This window comes from Rhinolophus ferrumequinum, assembly GCF_004115265.2.
Source record: "Rhinolophus ferrumequinum isolate MPI-CBG mRhiFer1 chromosome 5 unlocalized genomic scaffold, mRhiFer1_v1.p scaffold_110_arrow_ctg1, whole genome shotgun sequence".
Lineage (NCBI taxonomy): Eukaryota > Metazoa > Chordata > Mammalia > Chiroptera > Rhinolophidae > Rhinolophus > Rhinolophus ferrumequinum.
The window spans coordinates 10,384,255-10,404,884 of record NW_022680355.1 but is presented as its reverse complement, the minus strand read 5'-3'; the positions used below and the strand labels follow the sequence as shown (position 1 = coordinate 10,404,884).

General features: G+C 37.8%; 1 protein-coding gene across 2 annotated transcripts in view; it reads right to left on the bottom strand.

Moving 5' to 3' along the window:
• Positions 1-5,661, bottom strand: part of MYO3A (myosin IIIA) — a 219,961-nt gene extending 214,300 nt beyond the window's left edge. For both annotated transcript variants that reach the window (XR_004422433.1, XM_033100700.1), the window contains exons 1-2: positions 5,534-5,661; positions 4,829-4,910 (exon numbers count right to left, since the gene is read on the bottom strand). The gene's annotated coding sequence lies outside the window, so the exon portion shown is untranslated. The remainder of the gene's footprint in view (positions 1-4,828; positions 4,911-5,533) is intronic.
• Positions 5,662-20,630: the final 14,969 nt, after the last annotated feature.

Below are 20,630 nucleotides of genomic sequence, written 5' to 3'. Positions count from 1 at the left end.
GTTCATCAAAGGATGAATGGATAAAGAAAATGTAAGATATAGATATAGATATTAAAAATATATAGACATATACATATAATAGAATATTATTTGACCATGAAAAAGAATAAAATCTTGCTACCTGTGACAACATGGATGAATCTTGAGGGCATTATGCTAAATGAAATATGTCAGACAGAAAAAGACAAATGCCACATGATCTCACTTTTATGTAGAATCTAAAACAAAACAAAAAAAAACAAGCTCATAGATACACAGAACAGATTAAGGACAACGGCGGGGGAGGGGGTGTAAAATGGGTGAAGGGAGTCAAAAGAGATACAAACTTCCAGTTATCAAATAAATAAATCATGGGGATGTAATGTATAGCATGGCAACTATAGTTAATAATACTGTATTGCATATTTGAAAGTTGCGAAGAGAGTAGATCTTAAAAGTTCTCATCACAAGGAATAGAAATTCTATAACTATGTATGCTGATGGATGTGAATTAGACTTACTGTGATGATCATTTCACAATACATACAAATATCAAATCATTATGTTGTACACCTAAATGTATGTTAATTATACCTCAATTTAGAAATCAATAATGATAATACTATTTATCAAAATGTGTGGGATGCAGTTAAAGCAGTATATAGAGGAAAACATGTAGCCTCCAATTTTATATTAGAAAGGCTCAAAATTATCTAATTACAGAATAAAACCGAAGAGTGTAGAAAAAGATACTACCCAAAGCAATCTACAGATTCAATGCAATCTCTATTAAAATTCCAATGCTAGTTTTCACTGAAATAGGACATGCAACACTAAAATTTAAAAAGAAGACATTATAAAATATAAGACAGATTAAGAGAATTGATAAATATAATAGTTTTTTAATGATAATTTTTTAAAATAGACAAACTCCTGTCAAGATTGATCAAGAAAAAAGCAGAGAAGTTAAAGATGAGCAACGTTAAGCATGAAGAGACTTATAAATTATAGCCGAAACTAAAATGATCATTAAAGGATATAATCTTTTTTTTTTTAAATTAAATTTATTGGGGTGACAATTGTTAGTAAAATTACATAGATTTCAAGTGTGCAATTCTGTATCACATCATCTATAAATTACATTGTGTGTTCACCACCTGGAGTCAGTTCTCCTTCCATCACCATATATTTGATCCCCCTTACCCTCATCTCCCACCCCCAACCCCCTTACCCTCCGGTAACCACTAAATTACGTTCCCCAGATTAATTTTCAAACCCCTTGGCCATCCTGTGGTCACCGACTGCCCTCCAATCCCCTCACCCTCCCCCCCACCCCCCAAGGGATATAATCTTATATCAATCAATGTAAAAACTGAGATTAAATGGACAACTTCTTAGAAATAACAACAGAAGGAAAAATTTAAAAGAAAAGTAATTTTCTCGGAATGTTTGCATTAATGGGCTTTCATATTCCTAAAACTTAATTCTTAACTCATATAATTTCTAAGGAGAGTACATAAATTACTACCAGAAAATCACTCTCTCCAAGTATCTCACAATACTATAGATGTAATGACCAAATTTATCAGTGGAAGGGACTAGAAACCCAATTTAGGTATAAACACTTCATAAATGAACATGAGCATAAATGAACATTTTCTAATATAACACAACTGTTAATCAGCTTAATTGTTAACTTTTCCAAAATATATTCAGAGATCACTATTTCAATGAAAATTCAATTTCTCCATGATATAGTACACAGTAAGAAAGCAGCAGATGGCTTTACTCAAAACCAAGCAATATTTGAATATCGTGATTCTCATTTTTAAAAACATTCATCATATATTTTCTGTAGAATATTATTCGAAGATCCTTCCCTTTACACACCCACAGTAGTGTCAAGCTGCTTAAACTGCATCACGTAAGGTTTACATTAGATTCAAAAGGAGATCCTGCCTATGATGGAAGAGAGATACTGTCATGTCAGCAAGTTGGCTATAGAACTTGTCTCCTTCCACAGAGCAACCAGAATAATCTCAAAACAGAAATCATCAGATCACGTTATTTTCCAGATAAAAATCCTTCAAAATCCACATTCTTACCATGTCCTCCAAACTTGGAATGATCTGGCCCTTTCTGACTTCCCTAAACTCATCCTATGCTCTTCACCACTCATCATGACTTCAGCACCTTCGGATTGATCTTAGAACACTGTAATTTCTTTTCTGCTGCAGGACTTCCTGTTGTCCTTGCCTACGTTTTCCCCAATCCTCTGCTCGTCTTGAACTTCACTCATAGTCCATAGTCACACACCATCAGGATCACATACAGTTACTACACCCACCAATGAACTACCCCCAATTTTAATTTATTATATAGATTATTCTTCTCATGTGATTATGAAAGTAGTAAAATAAAGCCTTCCTGGTTAAAAGAAGCCTACAAAAAGTGAGTCTGCCATATAAAACAGTCTTCCAGAGACACAGGCTGAATTACCAAACAAGTTTTGGCTATCACCACAGAACTTTAAAACACAGACTCACAGAAATCTTTGGTCTAGTTTAATTACAGACTAGATGAATTGGACACATGCCCCTTTCAGCTTTTCAATAACAGACAATAACACATGATTTAAAACAGACCTTGACAAGTTATATGTACAGTCTGTTTTGAAAAAGCCATAGCCAATCTTTCGTTCCTTTCAATTTACTTAAAAATGTTTTGTAAAAGGAGGAAAAAAGTCAACTTCTGTACTTCTACACATGTATTCTTTCTACAACTCATTTTTTCATTTTGTAATTATAGGGATAAAACTACTTGCTTAAAATAAATGCTAGAACTGAAAGAAAGGCTACCATTTCCTAGAAATTTTCTCCATATTTAAAAAGTGGCATTAGTGAGTACCCAAAAAACTTGAAGTCTTCAGAACACTATAAGCTTCAATGTCCACAACTGTAAAATTTAGTAATAATGCATATCTGAACTAATTCCAAGTATAAGTATCAAATGAGTTTTAGGAGGAAATGCTTTGTAAATTGTAATATAGGATTACTCTCCTTTTTTTAAAGATGAAAGTTGGGTTATAATTTTGGCCACAGAATTACCTGTATCCCTTACTAATTTGGTTATACAAATTAGTAAGGGTATTTCTGAGTCAGAAATCACAAACTGAAATGTCTACAGGGGCAAGGAAAGTAAAATACACAAGTGAAGCAGGTCTGGATGAAATAAAAGCAGGGAATGGAAGCACTGTGACAAAGCGGAGAGTGGATGTCCCACCCAAAGTGGGCGATGACATCCGGGTTTCAGTGCTGGCAGTCAAAGACCTGCCTTCCCTGGTCGTCTTGTTTTTCAGGAGAAGATAGGACTTTGGGAATTCATGTAAAATTTACTCATTTTGAAACATTGGTAAATAATTTTAAAGTATTTAATTAAAGTACTGAGCTGACCCAAATAAATACATATGAAAGCTAAATTCAGCCTTTATGCTAATCTGCCTATGACTTCTACATGAGGTTTTGTGTTCTTTGTCAAGAAATGGCCAACAAATTAGACTTACCAGGGTGATGACTTGGTAAGTCATATAAATGTCTAATTTCTATGTTGTATACCTGAAACTAATACAATATTGTATGTCAAGTGTAATTGAAACTTTTTAAAATTAATAAACAAGAACAACAACAAAAACTATCCACATGGTACAATGACCTCAGCTATCAAGAAAAATGATTAACAGTTGGTATGTAGCATTTTCTATTTGTTACATGCCAGGAATCTACTGTGGTTATAGTTTTACATGCATTGCTTTTTAATACTCATAAGAAACCTTTCAGTAAGACATTACTGTAACCTCCATTTTCAGAAAAAAAAATGAGGCTTAGAGAGAGTTTTTAAAGTCATAATGCTGGTAAATGGTAGAGTCAAGAAACAAACCAGGTCAAAGTCCATGGTAGAAATTTGGTTTTCAATGATCTGTGATTTCAGTTAAAAGAGTAATACTTCCCAACTTGAGGTTCCTGACTCCCTACGCATCTCCAAAGTGATAAGGGGGTCTTCTGTGAATTAGTTTGAAAGCCTAATGGAAATCTCCTATTTACCCTCTAACTGAATAACTGAGTTTGTTCCCTATTACCAAGGAAAGGGAGTTTATTTGTTAGACACAATCTCTCAAATTAATCAATCCAGGAAAAAAACTTGTTTAAAAAAAAGGAGATCCTTGTTTTTTAAAAAAAGTTGGAAATGTCTAGTTTCAAGTACTGACAGTGCATAAATTATTAAAATGATAAAATATTTTACATTAAACTTCATATAATTTACACTTATATAGCCTAACGTATATTTGCACTTTCAAATATTTGTTTAATCAAACTATTAGTAATAACAAATGGATCTTCACATATTTTTAATTTGACAGACAAAAGTTATTTTTCAAAGAATATTTGCACACAAAAAAATTAGGCTCATAAAGATACAGTTGAAAAAGGAAGTGCAGGATGATGCTATCCCATTATGTGATGTGACCAAAATCTCTGCTACTAGGTATACTAAGCTGATCATCAAATTAAATGTTTTACTTTCCATTATTTTTTGTTCCCAACAATAATAAAAAAAGGACTAAGACGAATGAGAGTAATTTTTCACATGCTAGACATCACATCAATATATTCATAAAGAACAAGTTATCTTTGAAAGCTAATACATCTCAATTTTCCCATTTTAAAACAATTATCTTTGATAATGTAATAAAAATCAATATGGCATGAATAACACACACCCTCATTTATCTGTCAAAACTTGGCACTTAGGCTCTGGCAAATCCAGAAAACGTGTCAACTTTATCACCTACCTTTAGCAAAGCTTGAAAGTAATGTATAATAATGCTCAGATATCAAGACAGTAAGTGTCCAGGCTGCAGCTGTGATCTGGGCCTGTAACACACAACAAAAAAGTCATGGTGTTACAGGGATAAGCATTCAGGATCTGGGGAAAGTAATTAGAAGTTGAACTTAGAAATATTAAGGCAGTATGGCTAGACTATAATTTATTCCTCAGTTTCAGCATTTTTACACAACAGGGAACACAAAGCACCTCATTTCCTGTGCCTGTATAAAACTCTAAAGATGTGATAGTTATACTATATCAATGTGGATTATAAACATGTTTAACAGGCATTAAGAGCACCCATGCAATCACCAAGAAAACTGGAGACAACAACAAAACCCAAGAGGATTTTTAGGGTTTTCAAAAATCTTTATTTTATTTTAGTGCCATTCAAAAGGCTTAAGTTCAATTTCCATCCTAATAATAACAGAAGTTTTCAATTTATGACTTAAATTAAAAAAAATTTATCGTAGGAAAATTATAGCAAGTTACAAATAGAAACTCCTGGGGCACAGAACAGGGCTGTTGGAAAGCGAGTTGAAATGACATCCTTTCTGGAAGGATTTCTCTATCCCTCAATTACGATCACAATGATCTTGTCAGCTCTTTCTCCTTAAAAAGAAAACTTTACAGATGTCTTTGGAGTTGCAGGGACCCCAGCTCCCCCAACCTGCTCCTAGAGAAATTACCCCTGGACGGTTCCCTTGGGTGGAATCGGCGAGGCGCGGGCCACAGTTTCTCGCTGATGTGCGACGCGGTGGAGACGAGGTGCGCTCTCCCCTCACTTTCTTCTCGTCCCCTTTACGTTCCCACTCTAGTTGTCCCGGGCGGCCCGGGGCGGGCGCAGTGGCCTCGGGCTCTGCGAGACCCGCGCGCGCCCCACGCCCCCTGGGGCCGGGGAAGCGGCGCGCCTCCCGCGCCGCGGAGGCCGGGCTCCCTCCCACCGCCTTCCTGGGGACCCCGGCGCGGCTCTGACCGGTACCTGGGCCGGCAGCCGTGCGCCTCCGGATTCCTGTCCGGGGGCGCTGTTGGCCGGCGCTCCCTGGCGGGGCGGGACAGAGCGCCCGAGGGGGCGGCAGCCGGCCCGGGGGTGGGACGGGACTCCTGCCAGGGGCGAGCCGCAGGTTGGCAGGAGGAGGAGACCAGGGCCACCTGTCCGGCTCTCGGGAGGATTCTGCCTCCCGCCCGGGCGCGCCGCGGCCCCGGGGGCGCCGACAGGAGCGGCGCCATCCGCGCCGAATGCGAGGGGCTTCCCCCGGCTCAGGCCGCGCCTCCCTGGTCTGGCGCCCGGGGGAAGGCGAGCACGGCGCCCGGCTTGGAGCGCCCCCAGATCCCTGACATCTTCGCCAGGCCCAGTGTCCTAGAGCAAATTCACCTCCTTTTAATGCTCCGTGTCTACCCTCCAAGAACTTCTCAAGCTACGTGGGGCTCGTGCCACGGAGATACCATTTCGTAGCGGGCAGGCTCTGAGGCTGGAAATAAATATCGGTTTTAGACCCAAGAGGGAAAGTGACTAATGAGATAGCCCCCAAATACCAGTTCACTTTAGCAGTTTAAGGAAGTTGGAACTCAGGCTGAAGTCAAGGCAGAAACTTCTGCCTTCAGGAGGACGCTTGCTAATTATTAACCCACTGCCTGGTCCCCTGAAGTGGGTGGGAGTCCTGTCCTCTGTCTCCCGACAAATAGGGCTCACTGGATGGGTGCATCCTGGCCACATTCCCCTAAACAACCTCAAGGGATATTTTGGGCATAGATCTGTCTTCCTCCCCTTCAAAAGGTGACAACCACACTCATAATGTTGTTTGATTCTGTTAATAATCGAAATGGTTCTGTCACTCATGATGTCTAAATAAGAAGAATTCTAGAAGAGACCAGAGGTCTAGTCCTAATCAATTTATCTGTCTTAAGAAAAAACATGATTCGAGTAAATGCCAAAAAGGCGTTCAAGCGTATTCTAGATGCTTCCTCATAGAATACCTACGAAATTTAGAAATTGAACAGTGGATTTTTTCAGAATACTGTTTATATCAGCTGGTATACGCTATCTCAGAGTATTGAGACTATCATATCAATACTAAGATTTTATAAATAGATTCAAATTTCAACTTATTTCTTTAAAAAAAAACAAATTAAAAATCAATATATCAAATATTTAACAGAAGAATTAATAAAGAGTAATCAAGTGGCCACACACAAAATGAAGTATGGCAACAATAACCAATTAAAATACAATGAAAAAAATGGATTTCATTCACAACAGTATCAAAGAACACGAAATAACTAAGAATAATAAAAAATGAGAAATGTGGGAAGATCTGAAAAAGGAAAAAGCAGGAATACTGAGAAAATTTTTATAAAATATTTTAATTGAAAAAAATTTAAATACAGAATTACTAACTCCCAAATTAAGAGACAAAAGGATTCTAGAATTCACCTGAGAAACTATACAAGCTAGAATAGCTTAGATCAGTGGTTCTCAGACTGTGGTCTGGGGGTATCTGGGGTCCCAGAAACCCTTTCAAGGGGTTCATAGGATCAAAAGTGTTTTCATAATAATGTTGACTTTTTTTCACTCCGATTCTTTCACAATCATATATGATATCACAACAGACTGAATGCACAAGCAGATGTGTCTTCTGTTATGCCAGACATTCAGGATATTTGCAAAAATATAAAACAATGCCATTTGTCCCCCTAGATTTCTTTTGAAATCTATAGTTATTTTTTCATTTTAAAACGTTATTTGTGTAATGAATTTTCTAGTGTTTTAAAATTAATTTTAAAATAAAAACATTTTTAATTTCTCAGTTTTAATTTCTAATATGGTAAATATCAAATATAAATACATATAACACATAACCAAAAGCTCTTTTGTGTCCTCAATGATTTTTAAAAGTGATGACCAAAACATTTGAGAACCTTTTGATTACATGAAAATAAAAATCATATTAAACTGTAACAATTAAGAGTATGGCCTAACACATGAATATAATAGTACGTCCAATCCAATCAGCCTAAGACCATCGAGAACAAAACCTCTAATCCCACAGTCAAATTTACCCACTCATTGCAACAGTGGAGACTGCCCACAAGAAGAACCATGAGGTTGTGTTTTGATGGGCTCAAAGCAGAACAGAGCTGGTAGTAAATGCGTCAACATGAGGCTTGGACCCAGAAATGAGATTAGAGTCCTGTTTCTTTGGATAAATGTGGAATGTTGTGTTCAGAAAGGCCTTATTTGAAGCTCTGCACCTGCGTTATAAATCAAAACCACTTCTCCATAGCAAAGTGAGTTAGAACCTCCATGAAGAATGGGATGTTTTGTTCTTACTGATATGATTTCAAAAATCAAATTTTCTGATAGTCTATGATATTGGACAACAAAATTTTCTAATGAGTAAGAAAGCGGTAGTCACTCAAAGAAGATGGCTGTTGTGAGGGATTTATAGCTGCAGAGTGCCCTTGGAAGAAATATGGTTTCCTATTCATCTTGCAGCTGGCTCTACCAGCCTGATGAATAGCCAGGTGAGTTTTACTTTTTTGTTATGAGCTATTTTTTTTTCTTTCTCAAATACGCCCCAAAAAACAACAACAAAAAGAACTGATTAAGTGGTCCAAAAGCACTTGCTAACATATATAAGAACTTAACATATAATACAAAGCCATAAAATGCAATATAGGAAGAAAAAAATGTGTTCAGTAAATAATTTTAGGACTATTGGTTAACTTTTAGAAAATATGTAATTAGATCCTTGTGTCACATTATTCACAAGATAAATACCACAAGGATTAAAATATATTTAAAAGCAATTATGTAGGAAAATAATTGGTAAATTTAACTCAAAAATTTGGTATGTTCCTTAAAAACATCAGCCCAAACAAACAAAAAACAACAAACATGGAAAGGGAAACAGTACCCTGGAGGAAATAGGTATAACAAGTCAAATATGATTCATAACTTTAATCCATAAAAAAATGAATTGAAATTGATAAGAAAACTATCAGAACATTAATGGATAAAGGGCAACATATAGAGATGATATATGCTACAAAAGAGGGATAGGCAGTTGTCTATGGGAGCAGAAAGGAGAAAGGAGATAATTCTATGTAGGCCTGGGTTAAGGGGTTGAATAAGGACAATGAGAAGAGGGTGGTCATCAGGGAAGTCTTCTCAGAGGAGATGTTTGGTTTGAGGCATAAGGATGCAGAGGAGTTCACTAGGTAGATGGGAAAGAAAGTCAGATCAGACAGAGCAGTATGTGCAGAAATAGATGCTTCAATATGGCTGGAGAGGTATGGGAAATAAAGCTACAAGATGGGTGAACTTGGTCAACTAGCTCCACATACCAGGTGGAAGAGTATAGATGTATTTGATTATGGGAAGTTATTTTAGAATATTTGGTAGTGAATACCACAATCTGATGGCAGAAACAAAGAGAAAGAGGTGACTTTGAGAGCTACTAAGGATTTTTGATGGTCAGATTTGCTAACTGAATGTGGAAAAGAGGCAAAGGAATTGAGAATGCCTGAGATTTTTGCCTTGGGTATAATGACACAGAAAAGGAAGTTTATTGTTGTTAGTGGTAGACTCCCCTTTATCTTGCCTCCTCTAGAGATCTATTTTTGATGAAGGAATACCTTGATAAGCATGCTTGGGCACACAAACTATCACCACTGCCATCACCGCCACCACCACTCTAAGGCGTGTGTTTGAATGATAACAAATGGTTGGGAAGCAGACTTGGGAAAGTTGGACTTGCCATTTGAGGGCTTTGTTTTGCTGATTAGAATTGAAAAGTTTGGAGATAAGGACTCTAGGGATGGAACTGAGAGGCCCAGGAGTCATTTGATTATGTTTTGCTAGAGAATGAGGGTATGGAACCATCTTCCCTATCTCTCCATGAAGCCATCGGTAGACTCTACCAGAGGGATGGTGTGGGATGGAGATAAGATGAAGTGTTAGTCTGACCTCAGTGTGACTCAAATAGACACAATCCTATTCTGGTTAAACAAACAACTTAGAGAACTGTGGTCCCAGACTGAACAGAAATACAGTGAGAGATGTGGGTTTTGGATAGAAACAATGAATTGTAAATTTTACATACTGAGTTTGAAGTGTAAATGATTAGGCAAGAGATACAGCTTTTCAAGAATGTTCAAAATCTCTCTGTTAGAATACGTTCATTACCTGCTGGTAGCCCAAGAAGGGCAGAGTTTGCTTTTCCTTTGTCTTCTATATCACTTTGTTCTGCTCATAAGCTCTTTAAATAGGTTTAATTCTCTGCCTTCTCGCAGTGTATTTTTTTCTACAGTTATTTTTTTCCTGTATTTTCCCCCATCTTATCAGGAGATGCTCATCTTCTCGGTCAGAGGTTTGGGGGAGTTAATCACACACACATTTTCAATTCACTTTTAACAAATTGGAAACAACACACAAGGAACTGAGGCTCAAAGTAGAATGTGATCTGTTAAATCAAAACTGAAGGATAAGCCCAGGTTTCTTAACCTCTCACTCTGGTTTTAACCCACCTATCCAGTGCTGAGCAAAGAGGTTCAGAGAAAGCAGAGAACTCAAAAGACCTGCCAGAAGCAGACCCACCTTGTAAGCTAACACCACCCTGTAAATGAGCCCAGCGGTATTGCTGTAAAGACCCAGCAAAGCAAGCAAGGGGAGTAACAGTGCTCAGTCCTGCATTCTGAGCCTAGAAGCCCCACCTGTCAATATTTGTATGTGAACTACAGTCCAACAAAATCACTTCTCAAATGTATCCTTATCCCTGTTTTACTTGTTTTGCTATTTAGACTTTCACCATCCTGGAATGATCCAATGTTTTCCTTCCTTTTGCCCCTACTTGCCCTCTCAACTTTATAACTTAAATCATTGGATATATCACTCAAGCCCTTTGTAGGAAGACTCCTTGCATTGATAGGACACATACATGGTGACTCTCAGGCAAGAAAATGTAGTAAATAACAAAATACAGTAAATGCACTTTTTCAAGGGCATGATCTCATTTTATATGTACAACACTCCTCTTTAATGACATACCTGTAAAATGGGTGTCTATTTACGACTAAGAAAATTGAAGCACAGACTCAATAATGACTTCTCAAAGGCCACAATCTTATTAAAGTAATCACCTCTTTAAGATAAATTTCAAAAGCTACCACCTCTGTAAATGCTCAGAGTTTGATCTTCACAGAGGTGGTGAGGTTAATTAAAGTCATGCTGTTTTGAATGATCTTTACTAGCTTCCCAGTGATGGTCCAGGAATGGTCTTAGGTAGATCTCAGAGTCTTGAGACTTTCTTGGGACATCTCTTTTGCTCTTCTATCCAAACTGAAAAGCCACTCTCCTCTATACTTACTGAATCATTAAAATCTTAGTGGTGATACACTTGATTGTTCGTTTTCTCTGGAAGAGCCTTTACCAAAATGAGTCTGAGAGATACAGTAGGCACTTTTTAAGACTACCGTTCCTCCACTCTTTATTCATTACTCAGTAATATTTACTGAGTGCTTTTGCATACATATTCAAAGCATTGAATTTGAAATCCATCTCTGCCATATATGCCTGCAAAATGTTTGCAGAATTGTCTTCTATATGAGCTGACCCTCCATAGCTAACTGGAAGATAATTAATATAAGATGACTAATATAAATGACACTCAGATAGTTGAGATGCACACGTTCTTTCACCACTAACCTTATTTAAATCATCTAACTTATTGTTTGAATTTTTTACTTATTAGAAACAGTGGCCCATCTGTTTTCTTGATCATTGTTTTAGGCACTTTTGTCTGATTGCTCCTTTCACTGTCAATTTCCCAGCTTTGAGGACTTGTAAACATGTACACCAACGTGCTTCTAGTTCAAGTACATCAAAACTGTCATTTTAATTACATCTATTCAGGCAAGATTTGACTTACATAGTTGTTCATAAAATATTCCACATTTTAAGATCTCACTGGTGTCACTTACTTCACTTTCCTCTATGAATTTTGAACTTTCTCCATTGCTTTGCATTATGGTGTATGGGAGGGAGGAGCTATATAATATCACTATGTAAAAAAATTAGATACAAATTGTCATAGTTTTTACTTTTAAGCTTATACTAATGGACCTCCAATGCAGTGTCTATGGCAAATAGAATTAGACATCCTTATGCTAGTGGTATGAAATCCTACTGTAAAGGATCAGTACATATAAAGATAATTAAGAAAATAAGTTATTTCTGATTTCATTCATTCAGAAATATGAATCAAAAGCTTCCTGTATGCCAGGTGTATTCTATGCTAGGTGGAGTATACGTGAGTCAAAAAAAGGTCAAAAATCACTGCCCTTATGGAGATTGTGTTCTAGTTCTGGAGACAAAATAAATCAATAAAATGAATTTCATTTTAGATAGTGATAAACATGAAAAGAAAAAGAGCGGGTAAGGTAGATAAACTGTGTGTGTGGTGAGGGTTAAGTAGCGTGGGGAGTGCAGGGCCAACTGAGAAGGTGGCACTTGGTCCTGTGAGTGAGACTCCGAGACTTACGCTGGTGGCTGGAGCACATGGAGCACTGAAGTTCTTTTGAAACCATTGAGAAAGGCTGTCTTCTCTGAAGCATCCTGATTTCCAGCGGTTCCACCGTACTCTGCACTCCTGTCAGTGGAGGTGTGGCCGTCGTGCGTTTACCTTCAGTCGAAGACTGTCCCAAGCATTTAGTAATTTAAAATGTTGTGAGCACTTGTAATGAATGGAAGAAGCACCAGAAGAAAGAGCTAAGAGCTGGAAGTTCACTGACAGCAATTCTGAGATCATGCAAAATCATTTATGTCAATTTCCAACCCACTGCTTTTGCTGACTGCTTCCCACCACACCCCTCTGTGACTCTCTCAGACAATTTGACATTTGCCCTGAGGACTACTTCTGTTGCAAAGCTGTGATTCCTAGTGTTTGTTTCTTGAGTTCCACACATCCAAGTTTCTCTTAGTGTTTCATTTTAACCAGTTTTCATTCATATACACGCAGACACAAAGTTGGTAGAGGAGAGACGAAAAACACAGTATAGCTTCCTCTTGTGGCCAACTGGAATGACTCCTCCTAGGCTGAAAATGTAAGAGGTCATTTGGGAATTAACCCTATATATGAAGTCCTTTCTTTCTTGGGGTTGGTTGGGAAGGAAGAGAGAACATCAACCAGGCACTGAACTGCTCTGATACAATAACTATGTGTGTGTATGTAATGTAAAATATGATTTTATATAAATATAAATACAGTTATAAATATAAATATACACACATACAGAGGGTGCCAAAAAATGTATACACATACCGATAACAAAAGTTAAGTCACGTTTGACTTCTGCAATTACAAGAGGTGCTCAAAGTGGTTACCATCCTTGTCCAGGCACTTCTCATTACAGCTAACTATTGCTTGAGCAATGTTGACCAAAGGGTTAACATCTCTTAAAATTTGTATACTTTTTTTTTTTTTTTTTTTTTTTTTTTTAATTTGTATACTTTTTTTGACAACAATTTCATAAACATATATATATATATATATATATATATATATATATATATTTCACGAACTTGTTGTGATACTGTTGCTAACCTTTTCTGATATCAGAGGGATTGTTCATTATGAATGTGTACCAACTGGACAAACAGTTAACCGAGTTTACTATTTGGAAGTGCTGAAAAGACTGTGAAAAAGACAAAAACGATCTGAACTTTTCACAACAATTCATAGCTCTTGAATCATGACAATGCACCCGCTCACACAGCACTGTCGTGAGGGAGTTTTTAGCCAATAAACAAATAACTGTATTGCAACACTCTCCCTACTCACCTGATCTGGCCCCCAATGACTTCTTTACCCAAAGATAAAGGAAATATTGGAAGGAAGACATTTTGATGACATTCAGGACATCAAGGGTAATATGACCACAGCTCTGATGGCCGTTCCAGAAAAAGAGTTCCAAAATTGCTTTGAAGGGTGGACTAGGCACTGGCATCGGTACATAGCTTCCCAAGGGGAGTACTTCGAAGTGACCATAATGATATTCAGCAATGAGGTATTGTTAGCACTTTTTCTAGAATGAATTCATGAACCTAATTGTCTGGCCTTGTATTATATAATATGTCATAAGTATTCAACTTTTGGATATATTGAGTATTAGAGACAAAAGGGGGAAGAGAAAGAAAGAAGGAGAGGTAGAAAAATCAACAACATATGTTTTTTGTCTATCCTACTCCAGAGCAAGCCTCCTTTAACACAATGGGAAGGGGTTGGAGGGACTGCATAATTGTCATTTAATGACCTTGAAATAGAGTTTTTAGGCAAACATGGTTCAGGGTGAACTTCTCCTGGTTATCGACATAATTAGGCTTCCCTATGATTACAATAGTTAATTAATAGGCCAAGAGTTCAGAACATGTACATCTGTGGAAGAATTTTGTTCCCTTTGATATAAGCAACTCCAATGAAAATCTCAATATACATTCTTTTTTGAGAGTTCATGAAGCTGAAATGAAGGCATGGCCTTGTTTTCTGCATTACAAACTAATTTCTGATTTCAAAACCTCAAAATTCCTTGTCGTCATGTAATTAATCCAAGGCTGAGAAGCATCATATGATGGGGTGATACAAGTTGGCTTGGTGGTGTTAAATTATACATTTGCCTAAAGATGAGGTAAAGTAATCCCTCGGAGTTTGTTAAAATATTTACATTGCCAATTAGTGTAATGGGGGCAGTAGATTCTGTACAAGATAGCCTTAAAAAGCAGGAAGACCAAGAAAGTAAACGTAAAAAGCAAGAGGGAGAGAACAAAATTCACCTTTGTAAATCAGTTTAAAAATGTTTTCAGATCCACCGGCATATTTTCCCCCCTGGTCCACCAACTATGTGATTTTTACACCTTTGAGTATTGTCTTTGGTGCTTAAAAACATGTGCTGGGACATCCTTCAGGCAGAGCAAATAAGTTTAGCCCCTCGCTTGGGCGGCTCTCCCAGTGTTGGTGGAAGCAGAGTACAGCCTAGATGAGTAGGTAGGCAGGAGGAGTGAGCACTGAGAACCGTTGCTTCTTGTGGTGCCACAAAGTTGATGGCTCAACATACATTCATATGTTGCAAAGCCACACAGACCTTATAATCTTCAAGAAAAAGAGTGGAGTCACCCTACTGTCTTCCATGTATATCTGTTCTTCTCATCTTTTTTGCCTGTTACCCTCATAGTACAATTAATTCTCACTTCCATGGGTTTATCTATAAAAGAAAAAAAACATATTGACCACTGACTGGGCCACATGCCTACTAGGCCCCTTGCATAACAACGTTTAATTCTAGCAAGAACCTGAATAGAAAGAAATTAGCTTTTCCTTTTGCAGATAAGTAAACTAAGGCTAAGAGAGGTTAAGTCACTAACCTAAGGTTGTCCTGTGAGAAGGATTTTTATGGGCAGCTGAGCTTAATTGAGCATGGGACGTGTAGCAGACGTACCTTCATTTAAAATTTACCTAAGATAATAAATTTTAATGGCATTTCTTTGTTTTTTGGATACTTTGTTTACAGACAATTGTTCAGATAAGAAATAGAGGACTTTGAGGTGCCAGACTGGTTGATTGCCTTTTAAAAAATTGTGGTAAAATACAAATAGCATAGCATTTACCATCTTAACGATTTTTAAGTGTACAGTTCAGTGGCATTAAGTACATTCACATTGTTGTGCTACTATCACCACTGTCATCCATGGAGCACTGACCGTCTTGTAAAATGACTGTACCCATTAAACTGCTGTTCTTCATTCCCCGAACCCCTACCAACTACTATTCTACTTTCTATCTGTATGAATTGACCACTCTAGATACCTAATATAAGTGCTATCATACAGTATTTGTCCTTTTGAGACTGGCTTATTTCACTCAGCATGTCCTCAAGGTTCATTCATGTTGTAGCATGAGGCAAAATTATCTTCCTTTTCAAGACTGAATAATAGTGCATTATGTGTTTACACTGCATTTATTTATGCATTCATCCATCAATGGACACTTGGGTTGCTTTCATCTTTTGGTGATTGTGAATAATGCTGCTGTGAACATACATGGGTGTACAAACATCTCTTCAAGTCTCTGCTTTCATTTCTTTTGGGTGTGTACTCAAGAGTGAAATTGCTGAATCAAATGGTAATTCTATTTTTAATTTTTTGAGGAACTGCCATACCATTTTCAACAGAGGCTGTATCATTTTATATTCCAACAGTACACAAATGTTCAAAATTTGAATGGGAGGTGAAGTTGATTGCCATTTAATGCCTAGGTTTTCTTCTGCGCAGAAAGGTAGGAAACGTCATAGATATCCCAAAATATCTTCCCCATTTACTTGTAACTGAATCTGACATTCTCTGCAATGTGCCCTCAATAGAATGCATATTAGTTTTTAATAATAAGTAGCATTTGTCTAATAGCACATGTTTAATCCTTACAGCGTTTCTGTGAGGTCAATATTGTGATCCCCATGTTACACATGAGGAAACTGAGGTCTGGATTATTCAAGAGCTAGGAGATTCAAAGTCAGATCCTCTGGCTCCAAAGCCCAGAGAGTCCCACACTGCTGGAGGCAATTGGGAAGGCTGTTCAAAGAGGGAGTTATTATCACTGATATAAAAACGATCGAATTGATTAGCGAGAGCAGGACCTGAGGGAGAGTGGGGTATGGCACTGCTTAGTTTTGATGGTGGTTTGGGACTAAAAAAGGGTTCAAAACGTAGATGCTTGCAATAAAACTAAATTCAAGTGAAGGATCCTGGGATCCAGAAGTGGGGAAGCTTTCAAAAGAGAAGAATTTTTTAGTGGAAATTGAGGAAAACTGAATACAATAGCATTTTGCTGCCAGTCGGCTTTGCCTTTTTGGGGGATTTGCTCCTGACTCACCTAGATACACGGGGGAAGACTGTTTCTCTTCCTCTCAATTTTATACCTGAAAAATAGAGATCACTATCTTCTTTATAGGAAAAACCGAAGTATTTGAATCTGTAATATTTTCTTAGGCTCTCAGAGAAAAATTCTTACTATATTTTACTTACTTGATCTAACTGAAAATGTCAAAGCTAATCAAATATTCTGTGTCCAACACAGAACTTGAATATTTAAAATGAAATACTGTTGTGAAAGTGTTAAACTCCCTTTCAGATATTGTTACACTACAGCTTTAGAATTACTATGGACACCATTCCCCTAAAAAATAAACCTTTAATAATGTTTGACATTCTAATAATGCAATTTTATATTAAATTTATTGGAGTAACATTAGTTAATAACATTACATAATCTAATAATGCAATTTTAAAAATCACTTCAAGACCTGTGTTTTGAAATAAGCTAGACAGTAAGAAACGAAAAGATCAAACATTATGACCTCATTCATTTGTTCACTATCTGATCGATTGATCACCATTTAGTAATCCACTGATTTTATTAATTAAATAATTTGGAAGAATGGAATAGTAATGTGTTGAAGTAAGAAATGAGACAAAATTAGAAACATGAATAAACAGGAAAACACAAGGAAGGATGTGGAAATAAGCTTTCGAACGATCTAGTGCAATTAGATGTCCCTAATAAAAATTGTTTCTTAATATACCTCACCCATTTCAAAGTATTAACTTACATCGAAGTGTGCAAGTGATTATAATTCACACATTCAACATGACTACTAAATAAAAGCTTAACATTAACCAATCTAGCAGTCATGTTCTACCCTCAGGAACAGCACATCACCAGTGAGATTATATATGTTTGTTCCAAAAAAGATCATAAATTAAGTGATAGAAAATATCAAGAGTGCTGCCTAACTTAAAAGTCTTTAAATAAAAAAAGAGATAGTCTATCTTTTGGTAAGTGTGATATGAAAGATTATTTCCATGGCTCATTATACTCACCTGGACAAGTGCCTCAGCAAATGTTACTTGATTCTCTGGCTCATGGTGGGAGATCCAATTCTATTTCAGTCCTGGAAATTAAGATATAAACTCTGATCATTTCCAAAGGATTGACTCTGGTTAATGGAGACTCTGGAGAATTTGACGTCTCTAAAATTTATCCTTGACCAGGACGGTCCTAACAAGACCAGGTTTGATTCAAATACTTCTACAAAGCAGGTCAGAAAAAGCCCTAACCAAAACAGAAATGCTTTGCCACTCTCCTCACCAAATATTTCTAAAGTTACACACACATACACACAAACGTGGGTGATGCAAAAGATTTTGTTCATAAAATAAATTTCATAGTGTGTGTGTATGATACATGTATACATATGCTTGGATGATTTCTGTTTTACTCAGGGTCACAAATGTTTTTAGAATAAATGGGTAGTGAAGAAGAAAATTTGGCCGGGGGAGACTCTTTCAAGAAGTCTGATGAAAAATGAAAAAAACAGGGAGTAATGTAGAAAAGGCTTTTTAAAATTATTATTATTATTATTATTATTATTATTATTATTATTATTATTAATTATTATTAGTGGAGATCAGAGCAAGAGAAAGGAGCCAATAAAAGAGGTGCAACTGAAGGTCACGTGCCAATCTATCTTGGGGAAAAATGCATAGCGTATGTTAAGCGCATAGGTCGTGCTCTGTGCTGCTGGCTTTCCATATAAGTTTTCTCAGAACAACTCTGATTGTCTCCTGGAAGGCAGAGACCATCATTTATTCATTTATATGTCCTCAAGACCTTTGCACAGGGTGGAAGTTCTGTTTGGCAATTAGATAAATGACTGGATGAAAAGATAGGGAGAAGAAGAAGCAATGGAGTGAATCAAAGAGAAGGCAAAGAGGGCAATCTCATGAACACACAGGCACTGCTAGTCCTGGAAGGGTAACAATACTAGTCTCCAGAAACATAGGTCAAAGAAGCCCTAGAGAGGAAATACATAAGGATTTTGAAATGGAGAGGTGAGCATCGGGTGAAAGTGGGCCAGCAGCGTGCAGTGCTGTTCAGTACAATACATGGTGTACAGTGAGAGAGTGTGTGTGTGGATGTGTGCATGTGTGTGGGCAGAGGCCGGCTCTCCCGGAGAAGAGAAGAATTTCACAACAGGAAGCTACAGGGCGAGAGTACAGACATCCCTGGGACCATGAGGTAGTGTGACGGAGGAGGAGCTGAAGTAAACTCAGTCACCAGAGTTCAAATCTTTTCTGCCACAATATCTGGCAATGCGAGAATGGGAATTGGGAAGGGGAAAGACACAAGGAAAAAGCAATTATGGGGGGGTGACAGGTGTATTGGAGGCCACCACTCTGTGGAGTCCAGTCTGGGGAGATGGGAGACCAGGAAATCAATCAAAATGGCCCTAGATTCCCTTCCACTCCTTCTGATTGGTTCTGTTTTTCCTGGTAAGCCAAAGCTAGAACCACCCAGTCTTTTCTAAATGCAGCCAGAGCCTCCTCAAACACTCTGCTGATTACTTCTCTGTATAGAGCATATAAAATATACTAAAACAAGGTTATTGTTGGAATGAGGTTTGCAAAACAAGTTGTTTCCTAGTAGGTGTGAGACAGGTAAGAGTGAAGTGAAAGTAAACATGTTTATGTGTAGAGCACATACATGAAAGTAGACATGTTTATATTTATGTGTGAAACAGCATATCAAAATTGAGTGATAAACACATTCACCAAAACAACTGCTGGTTATCACCTATGAGGTAAACAACTCCTGGCAAACAACTTCTGGTTGTCCCCTAAGTATTAAACAAGTCCAAGGAAAACAGGATAAAAGCAGAGCTCGAGAGCAGTGTCATGAGCAGTCCGACTGGGCGCTCTGGCTAAGACCCTCTGGGGTGCAAGCCGCCATACTCCAGGACTCTCTGAAGTTCTTCCTTGCAAGACAGCTTGCCTCAGACTCATCGGGGGCCGAATCCCTCCCAGACCAGGAACCTTCTCCATCCCGATTGACTCTGGACTTGGTTCGTTATTAAATTCTATTTTATCTTGTATGACTTATGGTGCTGACCAGAGCATTGGCCTCTGCAGGGACATTGGTTCCCAAATAAAGCTGTGTTACTCACTGTCTGAACCTGTGTGTCGGGGCTTTGTTCCCCATCCGTGTCACAAGTACCATGCAGGGACATAAGGCCGAGGTGTTAATGTCCCCTTGACTTTCAGGAAGACACTGAAGTGTGGTGACTGCCTTTCCAGGCACTCACAACACTTCTCAGAGGGTGTTTTACATAAGGAGTCCGCTTTGATCACAGAGACTGCTATCCTTTGCCCAAACCACAGGCTCATCAGAGGCAGGACAGCTCTAGCAGCAAGAGGGAGGGGGCTGAGTCACAGAATGTGTGTGACCAAGCTACCTCCATCATCAAATCATTTTCACCTTGCTCTCATGATTGATCTGGGATCCCCAGGTTTCCTTTTGTGTGAATTAGTAAAAGCCACAGTGAGGAAATTTCTGGCCACCCCTGTGGGGTGAACTACACAGAAAAATAGAGCAAACATTAAAGTTCAAATTAGACTTCTCAGCTAAATGTATTATTGTTCCCACTAGAGAAAGTCAGCTGCCCGTTTACCTCATTGATTCATCCACAGAGAAGGCTTTGCAGACCAGGACGATCCAACATGAGTACCGGACATATATTAACATTCATAGGCACTATATGGATATCTGGGTGACTTATTATTTCTTCCTCTGTGATTGTGAACTATCTTCCTGATTCTTAAACGCTTTGCACATTTAGTATCTGATCTTCTGAGTCTTTCTGAAAGGAAATGTAAGAAACAA